The sequence below is a fragment of the Macaca nemestrina genome, chromosome 15 (assembly GCF_043159975.1).
Source record: "Macaca nemestrina isolate mMacNem1 chromosome 15, mMacNem.hap1, whole genome shotgun sequence".
Taxonomy (NCBI): domain Eukaryota; kingdom Metazoa; phylum Chordata; class Mammalia; order Primates; family Cercopithecidae; genus Macaca; species Macaca nemestrina.
Window position 1 is genome coordinate 23,228,110 of NC_092139.1, and position 19,737 is coordinate 23,247,846.

Here is a 19,737-nt window from a genome sequence, read left to right on the forward strand (position 1 = left end):
TTTACCATGTTAGCCAGGCTGGTCTCAAGCTCCTGACCTCAGGTGATCCACCCACCGTGGCCTCCCAAAGTAGATTTTTTTTTTCTTTTTAATGGGGGCCTTGCTATGTTGTCTAGGTTGGTATCCAGCTCCTGGGCTCAAGTGATCCTCCTACCTCAGCCTCCATGTAGCTGGGATTACAGGTGTGCATCACTGTACCCAGCGATAAATTTTTTTATTATAGAAAATTTCTTTCCTTTTTTTTTGTTTTTGAGGTAGAGTCTCACTGTCACTCTGTTGCCTGGGCTGGAGTGGAGTGCGGTGGCGTGATCTCAGCTCACTGCAACCTCCACCTCCCGGGTTCAAGTGATTCTCCTACCTCAGTCTCCCGAGTAGCTGGAATTACAGGCGCCTGCCACTATGCTCAGCTAATTGGTTTGAACTGAACATTCATTGGTGATTGTTGCCTAAATAATTATTTCACTATTGCTACATTTTAAGAAGAGCAAAGTTTCATTTTGTTAATAAGTGACACAAATTTTTTATTAAAAAACTTTTTTTAAAATGTGAGGAAATTCTGAGGTGTCTGAAAAATCCATTTATTCACTATGCACTATACCTTTTTCTGTGGTTATGCCTTGTAAAAGAAGTGTCATTGTGATAGATAAGAATGTTTAAAAGTTGTATTTTGCTAAATTAAGTGCCCCCTATTTGTTTTTGAATGTGTTGTTTTTAAACAGTTTTATGGTAACAGATTTTGATCTGGAGTCGTGTTTCTGCATTATGCATTTGTGCTTTTTGTCTACATTGGGGGTGTGGGGGACTTGCTCCTCAACCAGGGAAAATAAAATGCTAAAGTTTATTTGGTTGAGGAGTATGAATCATGGTAAAGACTGAAATCCATATAGGTCATTTATTCTCACTGCTGTTATCACGTATTTTGTCTATAACCTAGGATGGCTATTGTTTAAATATCAGTATTTAACCTTATATAGTATTTTCTATGTGCCGGACACTGTACTTTGTAATTTGCATCTACTAATTTATTTAATCCTCATATGATTGTCATGTTTTGTAGATGAGAAAACTGAGGCAAGGAGGTTAAGTGATTTACTCTGGCCATGTGGCTAACAATTAGCAAGGGCTAAGATATGGACCCAGACAGCTGATTATAGGATTTGTACTACAAGAGAGGGAGAGAATCAATTGTCTTGTGTCTCTATTACTGGAAAAATAACTCAAGTGTACTGTCCCACTAGCCTTGGAAGATAATCTGTTTATTCAACATCCAGTAATCTACACATATATTTGCTTTATTATGTTTGCTACACATATATTTATTTTGTTTACACATATGCGTAGTGTGTGTACACACACACACACACACACACACACACACACACACTACATGTCCACCTAAAGGAGCAAATATTTAGGGTTTTCCCTTTGGAAAGTCCTTCTTAATGTATAACTTTTTTTGAATCTCTTTACTTGACTTTAGAGCAGAAATAGCCCCCAAATTCTGTAGGAGAATCTTTGAGGTCAGAGTAGATGGAAAAATCAAGAGAAACCTAGCAGACAGCTTGAGGTCACAGATTCACACAGGATACCACTCTGACCCTTGGACTCTATTTGCACTGAAGTTAAAGCTGCTTGTTACAAAGCAGCCACCCAGATAAATCTTAGCTATATATTTTCAGGCTATTTTTGGAGCAGAAAGCCAAATAGCTGGTATCCAATACCAAAGAAACAATTTTTCACGTTCTCTAAATCATGATAAATAGTGGCCACAAGTCTCTGATTATAGAACCAAGCCAGGAGGTACTGTAGAGACCGTCTTGTTCTAAGTTTATTTCTGCCGTCTCTTTGCTTAGTGATTTTTCTTTTTTTTAGTTGAAGTAATGTGTCTTATATTTTAACAAATTCTTAAATAATTCTCTTTCCTTCCTTTTCTGTCCCTCATTCTGTTTTTACTTTAGCATGTGTATTTATTCTACCAAATGTTAGTTCAGATGGGAGTTGTAGATAATTTGAGCAGGCATGTTTTTCACAAAAAAGTTAACCACCTTTCTCTTTCTCTGTTTTTATGTTTGGATTGTGCTTCTTTTGTGTTAGTCTGATAAGAAGTTAATCTGTGTGGATAAGAACATGACTAGATCCTCAAGAATCTGGACATTATAATAACAATCTGATGGTTTGATTAGTTTGATGTTATTGATAGGGATAAGATGGAAAAACATGAGGGAGCATCCTCAGGTCTGGTTCTTACTGAGATGTACTCATCTTGTGAGTTTGAGTCTGTATTTGAAGTTTCCTTTTCTGTGGGGGGGAGACAGAGTCTCGCTCTGTTGCCTAGGCTGGAGTACAGTGGTGCGATCTCAGCTCTCTGCAACCTCTGCCTCCTGGGTTCAAGTGATTCTTGTGCCTCAGCCTCATGAGTAGCTGGGACTACAGGTGCATGCCACCACGCCTGGCTAATTTTTGTATTTCAGTAGAGACAGGGTTTCACCATGTTGGCCAGACTGGTCTCCAACTCCTGACGTCAGGTGATCTGCCCACCTTGGCCTCCCAAAGTACTGGGATTACACGCGTGAGCCACCGCGCCAGGACTGTGTTTGAAGTTTCAAGTGGCCTGTGCCAGTGGTAAAACTTAACAGTAAAGGCCTCCAGGGATTGATTCTCTACGTATATAGTGGGGATGGGCTTAAAGACAACATGTTTCTTACTTTTACTTATTCTGTTTACAGATTCGAATATTGATGCTGTATATTGTTTTGGTAATGATTATTACAGGATTAATTTTCTTCGCGTATAGAGAATTTCTTCAAGTACCTAACATGTTTTGGTAAAGATGTTTGTGTCTTCTCACAGAAACATTTCCTGAATCATTTTCCTGACTTCTCTGCAGCTTTTCCTGTTTAGTAAATTTTGCTGGAAGAAAAAAAATGAATTAATTTTTCTTATATATTAAAAGAAGCTTTCTTTTTCACCTAGAGAATAGACAACTCAGTGAATATAGATCATATTACTGTTTCTTCAAAAGAATTCATTTCGCAGAGTTTTTTTTCATGGTATGTAGTTTTAGGTAATGAGTCAGAATTATGGGATTTTATGGCATAGAGTCTTTAGAAAGAGAATTTTTTTTTTTTTTTTTTGGCTTCACTTAATCGTTGAAAAAAAAAAAGTTGATTCTTTAGTTTCATTAATGACTGTCTTGTATAGCTTCTCATGTTGGTTGTTGAGTGAGGTGACCAGCTCCTCAGAGAGACAAACCATACAATGAAAGGGAGAAATGTGAGAAATGATTGGATTTGGTGTAGTAGAAATTCAAGATGAATATTATGTTGGACATATTAGCACAATTCTAGGTGCATTAATGGAGACAGGATAAATATGAGGTCTACTTCTGTGGCGTTTTTTGTTTGTTTGTTTTTTGTTTGTTTGCTTGTTTGTTTTTTGTTGGGATCGGTTCCAGTGTGGTGCCGAACTGTCCTCCGGAAGGTTGACTTCTCATGTCTGGTCTGTGTGAGTGGACGGGCCCTCCCTTGGCACCAGTTCCTTGAGTATGCAGTTGCAGCCAGTTGGTATTCACTTGGTATTCATGACATGAACCATAGCAAGTGCATACAAAGAAAGCTTGAGGTTTCTTTTCACAAAGTTATTGGTGTTTGTATAAATATATATTTTTACTGGCCATCTTATTGTGACTGGTGGAGGGTGTCCAGGTTCTTGGTGTTTTAACAAAGAATTGAACAAAATGTACAAATGAAGCAAGAAAAGAATGAAACAAAAGCAGAGATTTATTGAGAACGAAAGTACACTCCACAGGGTGGGAGCAGGCTGAGCATAGGGGCTCAAGGGACCTGTTACAGACCTTTCTGGGGTTTGAATATCCTCCAGAGGTTTCCCATTGATTACTTGATGTACACCCTGTGTAAATGAAGTAGTGGCCTGCAGTCACTTCAGTGAAGTGCAGTTACAAAGGTCCCATTCCTGTGCAAACACCTGATTGGTTGGGGAAAGTAACCAGTCAGGCTAAAGTGAAGTTAAAAGTTACACTCCTATTCAGATATCTGATCAGTTTTCCCTCTGCCACATGGGAAAGGAACTTTGCAAAGGGTGTAGCCTCCGATCCTTTTGTTTGTATGGAAAGTTGGGGTTTTCCTTTGGCTTTAGCTCTAGGTGTGAATCGTCCTTAGGTTCTCTGCCTCAGATTCCCTGCCTTCAGACCCGATTTTCCTACCTCATTATAAACTCTTTTGCTTGGTTCTCATTGTTTTCAAGTCGTTTCTTAAGGGCTTACAAGATAAAACAGCCACATCATATATAAATAATAATTTTGTGTTTTCCTTTCCAGTATGTGTTATCTCATAATCGTTCCCCATATTCTTTAGACTGTCCAGAGTAACACTGATCGCTGACATTTTTGTCTTGGTCCCAACTTGTTAACGGAAGTGCCTTTAGCGTTTCATCATAAGGTTCGACTTGATTTTGATGAGTATTTGTGAGGGTTCATACTACTTTAACCTGATAAAGTACCTTAGTTCAGCTTTGACTTTGTAAATTAAGGAGTATACGGAACATGGAAGGTTCAGGAGAGAGCAGAAAATGTATGAATGACTAAATAATACCCAAGTAGAGAAGCTAGGAACCTGGTATATTTATCTAAGAGAAGAAACTAGAGGATGATTTCATTATCTCTAAGTATAGGTAGAACCCACGCTGGCATTTTGGAGCTCCCAGATCATCTTTGAGAATGAAAAAAACAGTTCAGTTTTTTCCCTTTGGTAAACTTTTTATTGTATAATAACATACAAAGAAATACATAAAATTTAAACTTTAGATGGTTTGCCACTCCCTCGCCCCATCCCCTGTCCCTCTCTTCCTTCCTCCCCCACCCCGGCTTCCCTTCCCTCTTCCTCTCTCCCTTTCCAGTATAGTGATAGCTAAAATAACATTTGCTTGCCTGAGGGCATTGCCGACCTGCATTTAGGAGAAAGTTAGATCCACTATTTATCTGAACATTGAGTGATGGGCCCTTGCTTTTACCCATGTGCTTATAAGGATCAGGAATCCACTCTTGCCCTTTTCCATGTGGTCTATAAAGGCCCACAGCTGGAGTTAGTTTGCTGGATCTGGGGGCTGCAGTAGCCCTTACCTGAGCTGATTTCTCTAGAGCTGCCTTATGGTCAGAGACCCCTCCCGTGGTGAAACGTAGAGTGAACTACCCATGTTTTCTTTGTCTTCACTTCCCGTCCCTTGCTTACTTCATAGATTGTCAAACTTTCATTGATATTATAGTCTCTTAACTCGCATGGCTCTTAGGTTTTTAAAGCTTAGGTCTTGATGTTTGTTTTTGCTTTTTCTTTTTGCATTGTTCTCCAGTTACTTGTGTGCTAGTCATATCTTCCTTACTAGATCATAGGTCTTAACCCTCTTTCTTGGGTCACAGATATTTATATCACTTACTCCTAATTTGAAACTTCCAGAATTTAGCTTTTCCTTGTCACTTGGTCTGGATGTTTAAATGGTTTAATTACAGTAATCTGCAATACTGTTTTCCCAGTTAGGGTTGTCGTGTAGCATAATACATTAAGGCTAAAAATCATGGAATATGAGACTTTAGGTTGCATAAAATGTCAAGATCTTCATTCATTCATCAGATAGTTATAGAGCACCTTCTGTGTGCAAGGCAGTATACTAGGTAATGAAATATAGTGGCACTAGGTAATGAAATGTAGTGGTAATGAAAAGTATGACACTGCCTCAAACTTCATAGAATTTAGAAGAGTTTAGTGAAAGGTCCTTAATCTCTTCTAGATTGGTGGTAGTAGAAGGTTCTTGGCCTGGCGCGGTGGCTCACGTCTGTAATCCCAGCACTTTGGGAGGCTGAGGCGGGTGGATCACAAGGTCAGGAGATCGAGACTGTCCTGGTTAACACAGTGAAACCCCGTCTCTACTAAAAACACAAAAAATTAGCCAGGCGTAGTGGCGGGCGCCTGTAGTCCCAACAACTCAGGAGCCTGAGGCAGGAGAATGGCGTGAACCTGGGAGGCAGAGCTTGCAGTGAGCCGAGCTCATGCCACTGTACTCCAGCCTGGGCGACAGAGCGAGACTCTGTCTCAAAAAAAAAAAAGGGTCTTGATTATTATTATACTGTCCTGGGTGCAGATCTAAGCTCTCCTAGTTACTAAAGTTGAATAATTTAAGGTAATTATTTATACTCTGAATGGGATAAGAGGGCCTTTTCCCCAGGGTTAGGGTTCAGATTTAATTGGTAAAGGTGTGGTTGTAGCCCATTGGGTGGCAGAGGAGTTCCCTGGTTGCCTGGGCCAGAGTTAATACACAGTTGCCAGGCAAGCATGAAACCAAACCTGGTGGGTAGGCAGGCATGCAGAAGGGAGTTGGGTGCCACTGTGGGTACAAGGTGCAGAGGCCTGCAGAGTCCGCATTGGGAAGGCCGTATTAAATAACCCTTCAGGGTCCAGATGAGCCAGGCCTGGTAGGTGGTCATGTAGAGGGAAGTGGTAGATGGCCTCCTTTTAGGAGGGCTGCAGGAAACAACTCTGGGATAAAAGCCAGCAGAGGCCATCAGGAGGCTATTGTGTGTTTAAGGCCTGGAGTCCCTGCTGTCCGTGTCTACAGGAGCACAGAAAGGTGGTCACCAGGCCTGGTGTGGTCGCTGAGGGTCCATGTGCTTTGTGCTTTGTGCATGTGGTAGGCAGAACACTACCGTATGTCCCCACATACTCACACTAGACCTTGGAGCAGGAGCAAGAACAGCAAAAGCACAGCACTTTTGAACCCAAAAGACAAGCTCCCTTCCTGCCTTGTCCCTCCAGCTCCCTCTGCTGACCAGGTTTAGCATCATGTGCTCTGTAAAGGTGAAATTCTGGAGAGTCCAGTCCATTATTACAGAACTGGTACTGAAGGGTGAGTTTGGAGTTAAAAGGCAATAAATTGATAACTGGCACAGAAGCCAAATGTAAGAGTACTGATTAAATAATAGCCAAGTACAAGAATACAGATTACATAAGTCCACTTTTATAAGGCACAGGTAAAACTAATCTAATCCACACTGTGAGAAGTCAGGCTATTGGTTACTTTTGGGGAAAAGCAGTATTGAAAGGAGTATGGATTTGCAGTGCTAATGTACTGTTTCTGGATGGGGATGCTGGTTACACAGCTGTGTGCAGTTTGTGAAGAGCTGTGCTTTCTATTATAAACATCTATTATATTTCATTAAGATTATGACATAACCTGATTCAAAAAGTAAAAGCTTCAAGATCCAGTCTAGAATAGAGGAAATATAATCCAGGGTGTCTCATTCTTTTTTTTTTTTTTAATGTTTGAAAACCATTTGAAGATTGTCTAACTTAATGTCTAAAAATAGATACCTAATTCATTCAACAAAAATATTAATGGCCAAGGAGTTTGAGAACAGCCTGGCCAACATGATGAAACCCATTTCTACTAAAAATACAAAAATTGGCCAGGTATGTTGGCGGGCACCTGTATTCCCAGCTACTTGGGAGGCTAAGGCAGGAGGATCTCTTGAAGCCGGGAGGTGGAGGTTGCAGTGAGCCAAGATCGCGCCATTGCATTCCAGCCTGGGTGACAGAGCGAGACTCTGTCTCAAAAAAAAAAAAATTCCGGACTTCCTTACGTTTGGGTATCAAATTTGGTAACTCTGAGGCCTTCAGTAGAGCAAGTTATACTTCTTCATTTTGCTGTCGTTCTTCTTATCAAGTCTTTAAGCAGCAACTTCCAAGCTTTTTTATGGCTTCCCAGATACCTCTTTGTTCTTGGTCTAAATAAAATATCACTGTTGTCTTCTGTAAGTGTTGTCTTTGCTTTTATCTTTGTCATGATATATCCTTCTCGCAGCTGACAAATCACCAGACCTCGTTTTTCTTCACTAAGAGATTTGGAAACCCACTGTAACTCCCATATAGGCGTTAATGATAACGACAACTGTAGACTTTGGTTTGGGAACTAACTGGTGGTGATAGGAGAGACTCAGTTTGTGGCTTTTAAAAGCTTTAAGCAGAAACAGTTCAGTACTGTTATTTGTTCAGGAGTAGGTAACTCTGGGAGCAGAAGTTAAGGAATCTACCAAGTTAGTGGTTAAACCTGGATCTGAGGGATGGCTATGGAATCTAGAAAGAGTTCATGTTCACAGAAAGCAGAGGTTGTTAAGAAACTCTGGCATTACACTGTGGACAGAATTTAGGGTGAATTTGAAAGTGGAGCTGGCTGCTTAAAGCTCAGTTGTTAAAGTGAGTCACATTAGTCTAATTCCACTTTTGTGGACAAAGCTTGATATCTCCCAGTATATAGCGTATGAGGTTGTTTTTGTGCTTTGAATAGCTGGTGGTATTCTTGTACATAGAGAGGATTTGGCCAGGGCAAGAGTTACTGCAAACATATCACAGAAAGCTGAGAATCTAGAATGATTCCCTTGCAAAAATTGTTTCCTTATCATCTTTAACCCTTAAGTCATTTGGAGGTGAAGGAAGAAAACAGTGTTTAAGTGGTGAAATTAGCCAGTGGGCCCTTCACATATAAATTCATTCCACCTACTTGCCCAACCAGTATATGTGTACTGTACTTACATTATTGGTCTGTCCTAGATACTGGAATCCGGTGCAGTCCCTTGGCCCTCTGAGTGTTATTATTTTATATTCCTCTCTTTGAGGGCCGCCTGCATCACTTGTCTGTGATACCCAGCTTTGCAGCAACTCCTTAAGGATTTTGATGAACCTTTAAGAAGTGATACTTGGATTTCGTATTCAACCTAATGAGAGTTTCCTGACTTTTAATTTATTTCATTTTATTACTTGTCTGGGCTTGTACTGCGACCAGTAAAGACTGTCGTTTTCAAATTTAACATCTTGAGGAAAGGTGCCTATGATTGAAGATACAAGTCTCATTCTGCATATGTATTCTAGAGTGGCAGTTTGGAAATTTGCTGTACTCCAAACTGGTCATCTGCCATTGCAGCTGGTTCTTAGTGCTTGGACTGATGATGGAAGGGTACATTGGAACAGGTAACATAAGTACAGTAGTCCCTCAGTGTCCGTGGGGGATTGGTTCCAGGACACCCACCCCATGCCAGAATTTGAGGATGCTCCAGTTCCTTATTTAAAATGGCATAGTAATTGCCTGTAACCTACTGACATCCTCCCGTAAACTTTAAATCATCTCTGATACAGTATAAATGCTATGTAAATAGTTGTTGTACTATATTTTAAAAAGTTGTATTTTTGTATTAAAAATTTTTTGCCTTATTGTCATTAAATATTTTTGATCTGTTAATTCTGAGGATGTGGAGGGCTGACTGTATAAGCAGGAAGTGATACATGATAAGAAGTTAAGTTTGTATTATAAAATGGTTATTTTTTGATCTGGATATTGGTACTATTTACCAAGAAACAAACAGACTTTACTCTGTGATTCTTGTGCTCATTCTGGGCATGAGTTCTGTCATCTCTCAGACCAGTCCCCCTAAAATAGTGCCCCATGCCAATCTGAAAACTTCACTTTTAGGCAAACAACTAGTTTTATTTAGATATTAGAAGTTAGTAGTTTTAACAATACATGGTTTGCTAATGTAGTATAAATTTAAAGTAGGTGACCAAGTCTGTACCAGTTTGTAGGCAAATTAAATGAATGGCATATGGTGTAGATGGTGTTAACAGATTTTTGTCGATTGGCTTAAGATGGCCTAAAGTGGCCTCCTAAGTATTCTGCTTATAGCTTGCAGTTTCTGCTTTTAGTGTACTATAGCCAGATTGAGAGAACCAAGACATTTGTTGTCTGTTTGGCAGGAAGATCCTATTGCCAGCCACCTGCCTCATCATTCACCCAGAGCTTTCTGTTTGCTTTTGCAAGGAGAACTTTTTCCATACCTCTTGGTCACCATGTGCTGTATCCTGCTTTATATATTTTCCCCAACAGACTAGTTTTATGTTTACCTCAGTACTCCCTTCCTCTTGGGCTTCTAGGAAGGACGAATTAGAAGTGAGAGAGGATTAAGAACTGCTTCTTGTCTTTGAAAAATCGGAGTTTAAAACCATTCTCAATTTATGTTAAACAAAAATTCTCAGACCCTAAGGAAAGTGCAGGAGGTACCAGAGTTGAACAGCTTTTAGGAGGCAGAAATGACTGGAAGCCATCAGGGTGCAGTATCCTTCTTGGTTTGCAGAGGCAATTTGATGTAGGATGTGGAAGTAGGTTTTAGCATTTCATTCGTAAAACCTGAATGGAAGGAATGTGTGTCAGATTCAGAATCCATTATTTGTTTTCTCTTTAAACAAAGGGAAAAAAAACACTTTGGAAAAATATTGGGTTTTTAAAATTTTTACTTTAATACAGCAGATTTATAGAAATAGGGGAAAGCCCATCTTTTTATTGCTAGGAATTCCACAGATTTAGTTGAGGAGCTATTTTCCAATTATAGATTGACTTGCCACTTGGGCTGACTCTTCTATTTTCTGTAGATTGAAGAGTGCTGAGCCTGGGCAACCATAAATATGTGATTTTTCTTTTATTAATTATCTCAAAGTGAAAACTTTTCTTTGCTAAGTATTGTCTGTTATGATTTTGTTAATGTGTTTACTTTGTTTCCCTGCCATCTTGGATAGCTATCAGTTAAACTTTGTTCCTTACCATAAATTGATCCAAAACAGTTTTGTTTAACAATTCAGAATTCAAATGGAGGGCTATATGAATGTAGATAAAGAATTTAAACAGAATTATGTACAGTTATATCCCTCAATATTTTATCTATGTTTAATTATTATATGAATTTTTTGTTTCCTTGTATGTAATATTATCTGAAGTATCCATCCATCTTGTCTAAAATGTGCTTATATGGTCGTTTTAAATGACAGTTTTATCAAGCTGTTTTAATTGCTTTCTGTGTACTTCACCCATGGATTGGAACCATCCTCTGCTACAGCCTTGCTTTTTTACTTTTATTCTTTTTTCTCTTTACATATTTCCTCAGAATATTTTGGATTTTTAGCCATGTAGAGTATGATTTTCAGTGTTTGTCTCCATCCAATCACTCATGCTGTAGATATCTGCATAGTTACTGGGAGAGGTTTAGGAGCCTGTGAGCCTGCCTCATAGCAGCCTTGTGTTCCTTCAGGGAGTGTCAGTCAGTCTTCCTGGGTTGGAGTCCACATCCAGCAAGGTCATTTTGTCTGTGACCTTGTTGAGCCCTGTGATCACAAAATTAGCTCCTTGGCATGCTGGTAAGCAGCAGAACTGAGCAGAGCCCAGGCACATTAGGAGTTTCACATGGGAAGAGCATTTGACTTCTCTCCTCCTGTGTTTTGGGAGGGCTGATAACAAATGCTCACTCTCTTTTTTTTCATCAGTACCTGCACCACAAGCCACCATTGATGTGCACCCTGATATCTACTTGGGGATCAGGAAAGTGTACATGACAACAGCAAGGGAAGCAGCAGCACAGGAGACAGGCAAGGCCACCACTACCTTTGCCAGAACTACAGTGACTCTTGTTACACAACCAAGGTGCCATGCTTAAGTCTCCCTCAGGGTGGTGGTCTTCTCCATTTCCAAAAACTTAACAGCTGTCCCTGAGCCTGTTCCTGGGGTATACAATCATAAGCAGTGTGTGTATGCCTGTCCCAAGTGGCCAGTGATGGTCATCAGGCTAGACACAGTGACCCAAGAGCTATAGCTTGACTCTTGATAAGGGGGACCCAAGTGCTGGCTGGTTAAGGCACTGTGTTGTTGCCACTTTACAGGCAGGAACCTCAGAGAACACCCGCCACACATAGGCCAAGCCTGATGGTGCATCACACCAGGATACAGTTAACAACAGAGTCTCATCTCGGGGACAAGTGCCTTTTAGGGTGGGAAGAGATGATAACATCTAGCAAAGACAATTAAGAGCTGTGTAGGCCATAGTTCATGCCCACCAGCAATTGGTGGTTCTGTCCCATGTGACCTTCACCATATAATGGAACTAGTTAGTTAGCTAAGATAAATAAGTTGAAACTAACCAGGTGTCCTTGGTCACGGTTGGGCCCTCTTGTTCGTGATGCCAATTGCTTTAGTTACTTACTATTCACTCCATTTGTGTGAGATTCCTGACACAGGATTATAGGGATGACCAAGCACAGTGCACCTAACACTGGGCAGATGCGATCAACAGCAGTTTATTGTTCACATACACTCATAGCCTGCAAGAGGAGACACCACACACCACACACCACACAGGGCTACACAGGGATTGTACTTGGGAAAAGGGTGAACATCCAGGGTCTGTGGGAGGCAGACTTTGTAGTACCAAGAGGACGGGGTGACCCCTGGTTCCCATGGAAGGATGTGATTGGCTTGCATGAGTAATTCTACAGGCTGGCAAGAAATGGAAATCTTCTACTTGGGCATAAGAAGGAACTGCACATGGTCCCCTCAGTAAGGATGGTGGTTTGGTTAGGGGACCTTATCCATAGGAGCAGAGTGGGGAAGGGACTAGTGGATAGACCATTGGAGGTCTTTCCAATTTCAGATACCAAGGCAGCACATGATATTGGGCCTGAATTTTAGGCTTTACACCACACAAACCATTGTGTTGGACTTTGAAGACTTTTTTCCTTTCCCCCCAAAGCTAGTAGTTATGCCTTCCTTACTATCTCACTGCCCCTTCATTTCTCCCACTACCTACTGTCTAATAAGTACTAGAAAATGCAGTCTGTCAGGGAAAGTGCATGGCATAGTGATTTCACGGTTGAGTTTCAGCTCAGGTCTTTTTCCAGAGTAGAGGTCCTCCAACCTGGCTGTCTATTAGAATCATCTGCGAGAGTTTAAAAAATTATGTGGGGTCTCACCTCAGACCAATTAAATTGGAATCTTTTGGAGATGGGAGTGAATTTTTGTTTTAGTGTGGTTCAGCCATATTGAGAACTGCTTCTCATGGATGTCAGCAAAGTCACCGTGTCTAAAACCAAATGCGTTGTCTTAGTCCATGGAACCAGCTCTTCCCATTGACTGTTTCTCCCTTTTAATGGTACTAATATCATCTTCCCAATCTTCCAGGCTAGAAAAGTTAGTATTCTCTTTGTACTTGTTCTCCCCCTTTCCATGGAATGATATTTATCATTGGTCCGCCTTTGTTAATTTCATTTCGTCTTTACTGCTGCACTTCCAGACTGTTGTAATTTATTCATAGAATACCTTTCCAACCTCTGCCCACTCTCTGAGTGCCCCAAATAGAACATTTCCAGTCCTGATCTCTCACTTTATTATTTTCATTTGTCTACAAAGCAGCTTGATGTAATATTAAGATAGGTGAATTGGAATTCAAGAAATCTAATTCTTGTAATTCTGAGTCAGTGTGAAGCTTTGGGCAGATCATTTGACAACTCTAACCCTAAGTTTCATTATTTTTTTTTTTTTTTTTTTTTGTCAGTTTAAGCCAGTGGTTTTCAAAATTTGGGTCTCAGGAACACTTTGCACTTTATTAAAGATCACAAAAAAGGTTTCTCATGAGGCCAGGAGTGGTGCTTTGTGCCTATAATCTCAGCACTTTGGGAGGCAGAGGCAGGTGCATCACTTGAGGTCAGGAGTTCGAGACCGGCCTGGCCAACATGGTGAAATCCCATCTCTACTAAAACACAAAAATTAGCCAGGCATGGTGACGGACACCTGTAGTCCCAGATACTAGGGAGGCTGAGGCAGGAGAATCACTTGAACTCAGGAGGCAGATGTTGAAGTGCACTGAGGTCACACCACTGCACTCCAGCCTGGGTGGCAGAGCAAGACTCCGTCTTGAGCATCCCCGCCGCCGGTCAACACGCCGATGGCCTTGCCGGCCCCGGAGAGGTGCTCCGGGAACTTCCGCAAGGAGCCCTTGGGGTCCCGGGAGTCGTCCGCCTCCATGGCGAGGAGGCCGAGGGGAATCGCTAGTCCGGGTGCGCGGCAGGCAATCAGTTTCATTATCTTAAGACGAAAGGATTACATTACCTGAGCCTTGGATTCTTTCTCCTCACTGTGACTCAGTCTTCACTGTTCCTTCAAACTTAGCCTGTCTGTAATAGAACTCATCCATCTACTTTCCCAAAAGTTACCTCTTTCTCGTGCCCTGATGTCTCTTGCCAATACCAGCATTCTACCATTTTAGACCACTTAAAAAGAATCCAGCTGGGCACGGTGCCTCATGCCTGTAATCCCAGCACTTTGGGAGGCCGAGGTGGGTAGATCATGAGGTCAGGAGTTCAAGACCAGCCTGGCCAACATGGTGAAAACCCGTCTCTACTAAAAATACAAAAATTAGCTGGGTATGGTGGTGGGCACCTGTTATCCCAGCTACTCGGGAGGCTGAGGCAGAGAATTGCTTGAATCTGGGAGGTAGAGGTTGCAGTGAACTGAGATCGTGCCACTGCACTCCAGCCTGGGTGACAAGAGTGAGACTCCGTCTCAAAAAAAAAATCCGTTATCTTCATTTTCTTGGACTCCGTGACTTCTCCTCTGTTTTATTTGCTAGCCTGCTGTTTACTGTTACTTCTACCTGGGTATGACTCGCTGGTCTTCTTGGACCCCAAGCCTGCCCTACCTAGTCCTACCTGATGAATCTTTACATCAAACAAACTTTGATAATTTTTGTCCTTTTCTCAGAAATCTTCAATTAATGGCTCTCCATTACATGAAAGATTCAATTCAGACTGCCTAGCCAGGCATTTTGAGAGTCTCTCTCCATCACTTATCTCTAGCCCCAAACTTCACCTGCCTTTGCTGATTCCTCTTCACCTGTTGGTCACCCATGGTACATGTTAGGTGTTTAGAAAACAATTTTTTAATTGAATTACTCATTAACTTTGGATTAACATATCCTTTAAATAAGATTTTAAAACATTAACTTTTTTCACACAGAAAAATGTCCTCTTTCTGGTGAGGAATTCTTCCAGTTCCAGCAAATGCATACCGTTGTGTAATGAACATCACAGTAAAGATATAGAACAGTTCCATCATCCCTAAAATTCTCTTTATAGTTGACCCTCTCCTGTCCCCAACCCCAACCACTGTTATGGTTTTTGTTCCTACAATTTTACCTTTTCTTGAATGTCATATAAATGAAATCATACAGTATATAGACTTTTCAGTTTGTCTTCTTTCACTCAGCATAATGCATTGGAGATTCATCCATGTTGTGTATATAAGTGGTTTGTTCTTTTTTATAACTCTGTTTTTAAAATACCCCCAAGAGGGAGTTTACATTGGGAGTTGTGAGTTTTTTGTGTCTTATATGCTATTTTGGAGAGAAAATGTCATCTAGATCATTTTTAGTGCCCCAAAACATGTTTAAGCTATTTTGTAGATGGTGTCTCATTTCAGTGTTGACAGAATAACTCTTTGTTTTTAGCCCATGTGTCAGTCTTATATGATTGGCTTTTGTACCAGGTCTGTAAATGAAGAAACGGAGACCCAGGGAGATCAAATAAATTGCCCAAATCACACATCCCTTGTGTTCAGAACGTAGATATCTTCACTCCCAAGTCTACAGGCAGTGTTGTTCTACCCCAAAAGGCATTAAAATGTAATAAGTGAAAAGGTCTTGTGTTGCTGGTGAGGCCTCTTGAGACTGAATATGTAGAGTCTTGTTTGTAAAGTCCTTTGTCTTCCCCCATAAGATTATAACTTGAATTTTCAGGGTTCTGAAGCTTGAATGGGCTTGGCTGTCAAGAAATTGGTTTATTCAGTCCTGTGTTCACAGCTGTGTTCATTCCTGATCTGGGTCAATTGACATTATGGCATAGGGTCCAACAACAACAAAAAAGTGCAGTCAGATTTTACCTTACAATGTGGTATATGATAGCTCTAGAAGGGCCTGGCCACTTGCTTCTACTGCTCTTCTTAACAGTAATTCTTATCAAGCTAACTGATTTTTATCAGCAGATTAGGATTTAGAAATGATTTTTTTCTGACCAAAGAAGATGAACTGGAGTTGGTATTTCTCTTCTTGAATTGTGTGAATGTGCCTCACTCATCATGAAGATCAAAGAGTTTGGCCATGTGACCTCAGAGATCCCATTCAGTTCTGATTGTGTGAATGTGGCATTGAAGTATTTGTGGACTATAGAAAGCTTCCTTAGTTTATACCTTTATATCATCTCAGGTAAAACAGATTATAGGAATTATAGCAACATAAGATACTGCTTCAAGTTAATAGTAATTAGTTTGACTAGCCAGAGGAGATTCATTCAGTGAGTAAAAGTCTTGTTATTCGGCAGTTGGCCCACAGAAAGTTTCTCAGAATGGACTTTCCTAATACTCTTGGTTCAGTAGTGAGAGTTTCTTAGGAGGTTGTTGTCACTCTTACTACTGATTTTTGCCATCTCCTCACAGACAAGGATTGAAATCACTACTGTTGATTTGCCTTTTGGCTTGTATTACCCACATGCAAGGTAACAGAGCTTTTACTTCAAAATAATTCATTGAATGTTTAAAACACTTTTTTTGAGGAGTAATGTCTTAATGTTAATGATGGTAATGCATCCTTTCAAACTAGCCAAGCACAGAGCTTCCTCACTTTGGAAGTGATGACAGTACTAGTGCCTTCTCACAAGTAATATTTGGCAGATATTTTAAGTTAAGTGTTCACATTTTTGGAGAGATGGATTTTTCGTCCAAGCTTTATAGCTGTGTGTATGATCCTTCTCTTTTGACCCACTATCGATAAATCCATATATACTATTAGTATATTTACTAATTTATCAAATACTATGCTAATATTAGTTAGACAATAGTCATAATAGATATGGTCCCTCTCCTCATGGCCCTCTTTTCATCTTACAGATACGGATACTTTTTGATATGCAGTCTTGAGTTTAAGGTGATAGGTTTTCACTAGCCTGTAGTAGGGAATGTCAGGAATTCACCTATACAGACTTTATTTGGCCTGACTTATATGCAAAAGATAAATTTTCACAGAAGTTGATCTACTTTACAAATTGCCATATGTTTCAAAGAAAACTTTTGGGCATCTAAAAGAATTCATAGATACAAAAAAGAAAATCAAACCCTCAGTATATTTTGCTGCTCTGTCACCTTTAAGGCAAAAATACTTTCTCAGCCAGAGCTTGAATATATGAGAAATCTTTAAAACTGTTACAGAAGCCTTTCTTCATGCTAATCTTTGAAAGAAAAGAGTAACCATTTGTCATTTGAATACTCTTCCATTGTTGGTTAGTTGACATGAGTTTAGGAGACTATAAAAATAAAATATCAGAGCACACTCAAAAAAGAATTGTTGAATGTTAAAAACATATTAGCTATAAAGAAAAAAGAAGGGTTGAAAGAGAAAGTTGAGGAAACTTCTCAGAAAGTAGAACATGAAGAGTTTTTTTTCTCTTTTAAATGAGACAGCAAATTAAGAGGTACAGCTCAGATGGTCCATCATTCAAACAGTAAAATGAGTTCCATTAAAAGAAAAGAATAGGGAGGGAATTATGAAGAAATAATACCAGAGGAATTGTCGGAACTGAAAAATCTGACAGTTTCCAGATTGTGAAAGAATCCACAGGTACCTAACCTCATGGGTGAAAATAGCCCCAAGGCACATATTTTGAAAAGATGATTCTAAAAACTTTCCAGAAAGGAAGAGATTGTCACATACAAATGGGCAGAAATCAGAATTGTTCAGATTCTTCAACTTAAGTGGTGGAAGGAACAGAACAATGGAGTAGTGCTCTCAAAATTCCAAGGAGAAATCGACCTCCAGCCTGTGATTTGCAAGCCACCAGTCCGTCCAGGTAGGATAGAAACATTTTCAGACACGAAGGTCTCAAAAACTTACATCTCATTTTTAGGATTTTCTAGAGCATTACTAGATGTTGTGCTTCACTAAAATGAGAGTGTAAACCTGGAGCGGAGAAACCTCGGAGTCCACCATGGAGAGAAACTGAGGGAATGAATCTCTGGGAGGATAGTGATGAGAAGTCCCAGGAGGCAGATAAGAGACCATGATGGAGGACTCTACCTATAAATGACCCAAGAGAAGAACTTTGAGCTTAGATTGAAAGGAGTTTCAAGGTTTTAGAGGAGCATTTTAGGAGAAGTTTAGAGGACCTTTTCGTGAGAAGTTAGTGACTCATAGAAAACCATGCAAATTTTAAAATGAGGTAGTTACTATCTTCAGGGAAAAAATTAAAGTTTTAGCAAAGTATAGTTCATGGCTTAGCTGTGAATTAAATGTTGATTTAATAAATAAGGGTGATAGTAACTATATTGGGAAGATAACACTTCATCTTCCATAGTAGGGGGACTTCCTGTTTTTGAAAAAAAGTTTTATTGGAACACAGCCATACCCATTTGTTTGCATATTTGTCTGTGGCTCTTTTCGCATCACAGCAGAATTGAGTAGCTGCAACTGAGACCATATGGCCTACAAAACCTAAAATATTTATTATCTGGCCTTTTTATAAAAATACTTGCTGACTCCTGTTCCATAGGAAGAAGCCAATAAAATAATGCCTAAAATTGGAAAAAAAAAAAAAAAAGTAATAGTAATAACCATGTTATTTAAAGTAGATTGGGAAGGAGCAGAAGAAACAGCTGAGGTTCAAATGATTGCCTCTGAGAATAGTGAATCAGGACTGGGGAGTGGAATCAGGGACTGGTTTTTTTGTTTTAGGCTTTATATTTTTATTGAATTCTTAAGCTAAGTACATGTATTTGAAAGGTGTGAAGGAAGAATACTGAGAACTTTGATTGGATTAGGAGAAAAAAAAAGAGGGCACTAGTTACATTGAAAGGAGGAGTTGAAAGCATTTTCAATAAACACAGCTTTCCCATTAATTCACTTACTCATTCCACAGCTAATCACTGAAGAGTTCAAATGTCAGGCACTGAGCGCTACACTGCAGAACACGGTTCCTCCCCGGAAGGGGCTTGGGCACCCTGCAGCTGCTGGCACGCACAGACAGGTAAAAGATTATAATAACCTGGTGATACAGCTGCTGTAGTTTAGTGCCTATCACACGATGCTTATGCGATTTAGGCAGGTCAGGGAAGGCATCCCAGAGAACATGACACCAGATCTGAATTTTGAAGGATGAGACCATGTGAGGCAGGGCCTGAACAAGACCTGAATGAGCAGGGCAGACGTCGGAACCCACAGGTGTTCAGTATAGTTGGATGCATGTTGGAAAATAATGTCAGAGCAGTAGACAAGAACCAGAGGCCAGATCGCTTATGCAGGGCTCTTTGCTATGGGGAATATGTTTTTATTTTGTTTTAAGACACAATACCCACTGAAGAGATAGCATCTGATTTTGTTTGCACTTTAGGAAAACATACTGTTGGTAGCAATGAGGGTAATGGGGGTGAGGGTAGGAGACATTGAAAACAGAGAAGCACTTAAGAAACTGTTTCAAGCAAAAATGACAACAAAAAAAATATGGGAATAAACCAGAGTCGACTGGAGAGGAACCAAGGGATTCTGGAAGTAAAAGAGTTATGGGAAAGGGAAGGAATCAAGGACGACTCAATTCTGGGCTGGGTGGCATGGCAGGTCGCAGGACATTAACCTCTGATGGGGAACACAGGAGCAGGTGAGAGAGAGAGTTTGTGTGTGTGGGTGTGTGTGTGTAAAGATGTGTGTGAGTTTCGTTTTGGAAGAGTTGTGGGGTTTTTTGGTGGTACCTGTGCAGTGTCTCAGGAACTGGCCAGGACGTGGTTGGATATAGCCACATAGAGGTCAAGAGGAGGGCTTGGATTTGCAAA

At 40.3% G+C, this 19,737-nt stretch overlaps 1 protein-coding gene across 5 annotated transcripts in view; it reads left to right on the top strand.

Annotated features, from left to right (window-relative positions):
* Positions 1-19,737, top strand: part of LOC105496364 (chromodomain helicase DNA binding protein 6) — a 214,516-nt gene that overhangs the window by 38,007 nt on the left and 156,772 nt on the right. The window contains exon 1 of one of the 5 annotated variants that reach the window (XM_071079300.1): positions 13,941-17,765. The exons of 3 other annotated variants lie outside the window; for them this stretch is intronic. The gene's annotated coding sequence lies outside the window, so the exon portion shown is untranslated. Of the gene's footprint in view, positions 1-13,940; positions 17,766-18,830; positions 18,939-19,737 lie in introns of those variants that run through there. One more of the 5 variants, XM_071079298.1, reaches the window with a different exon arrangement.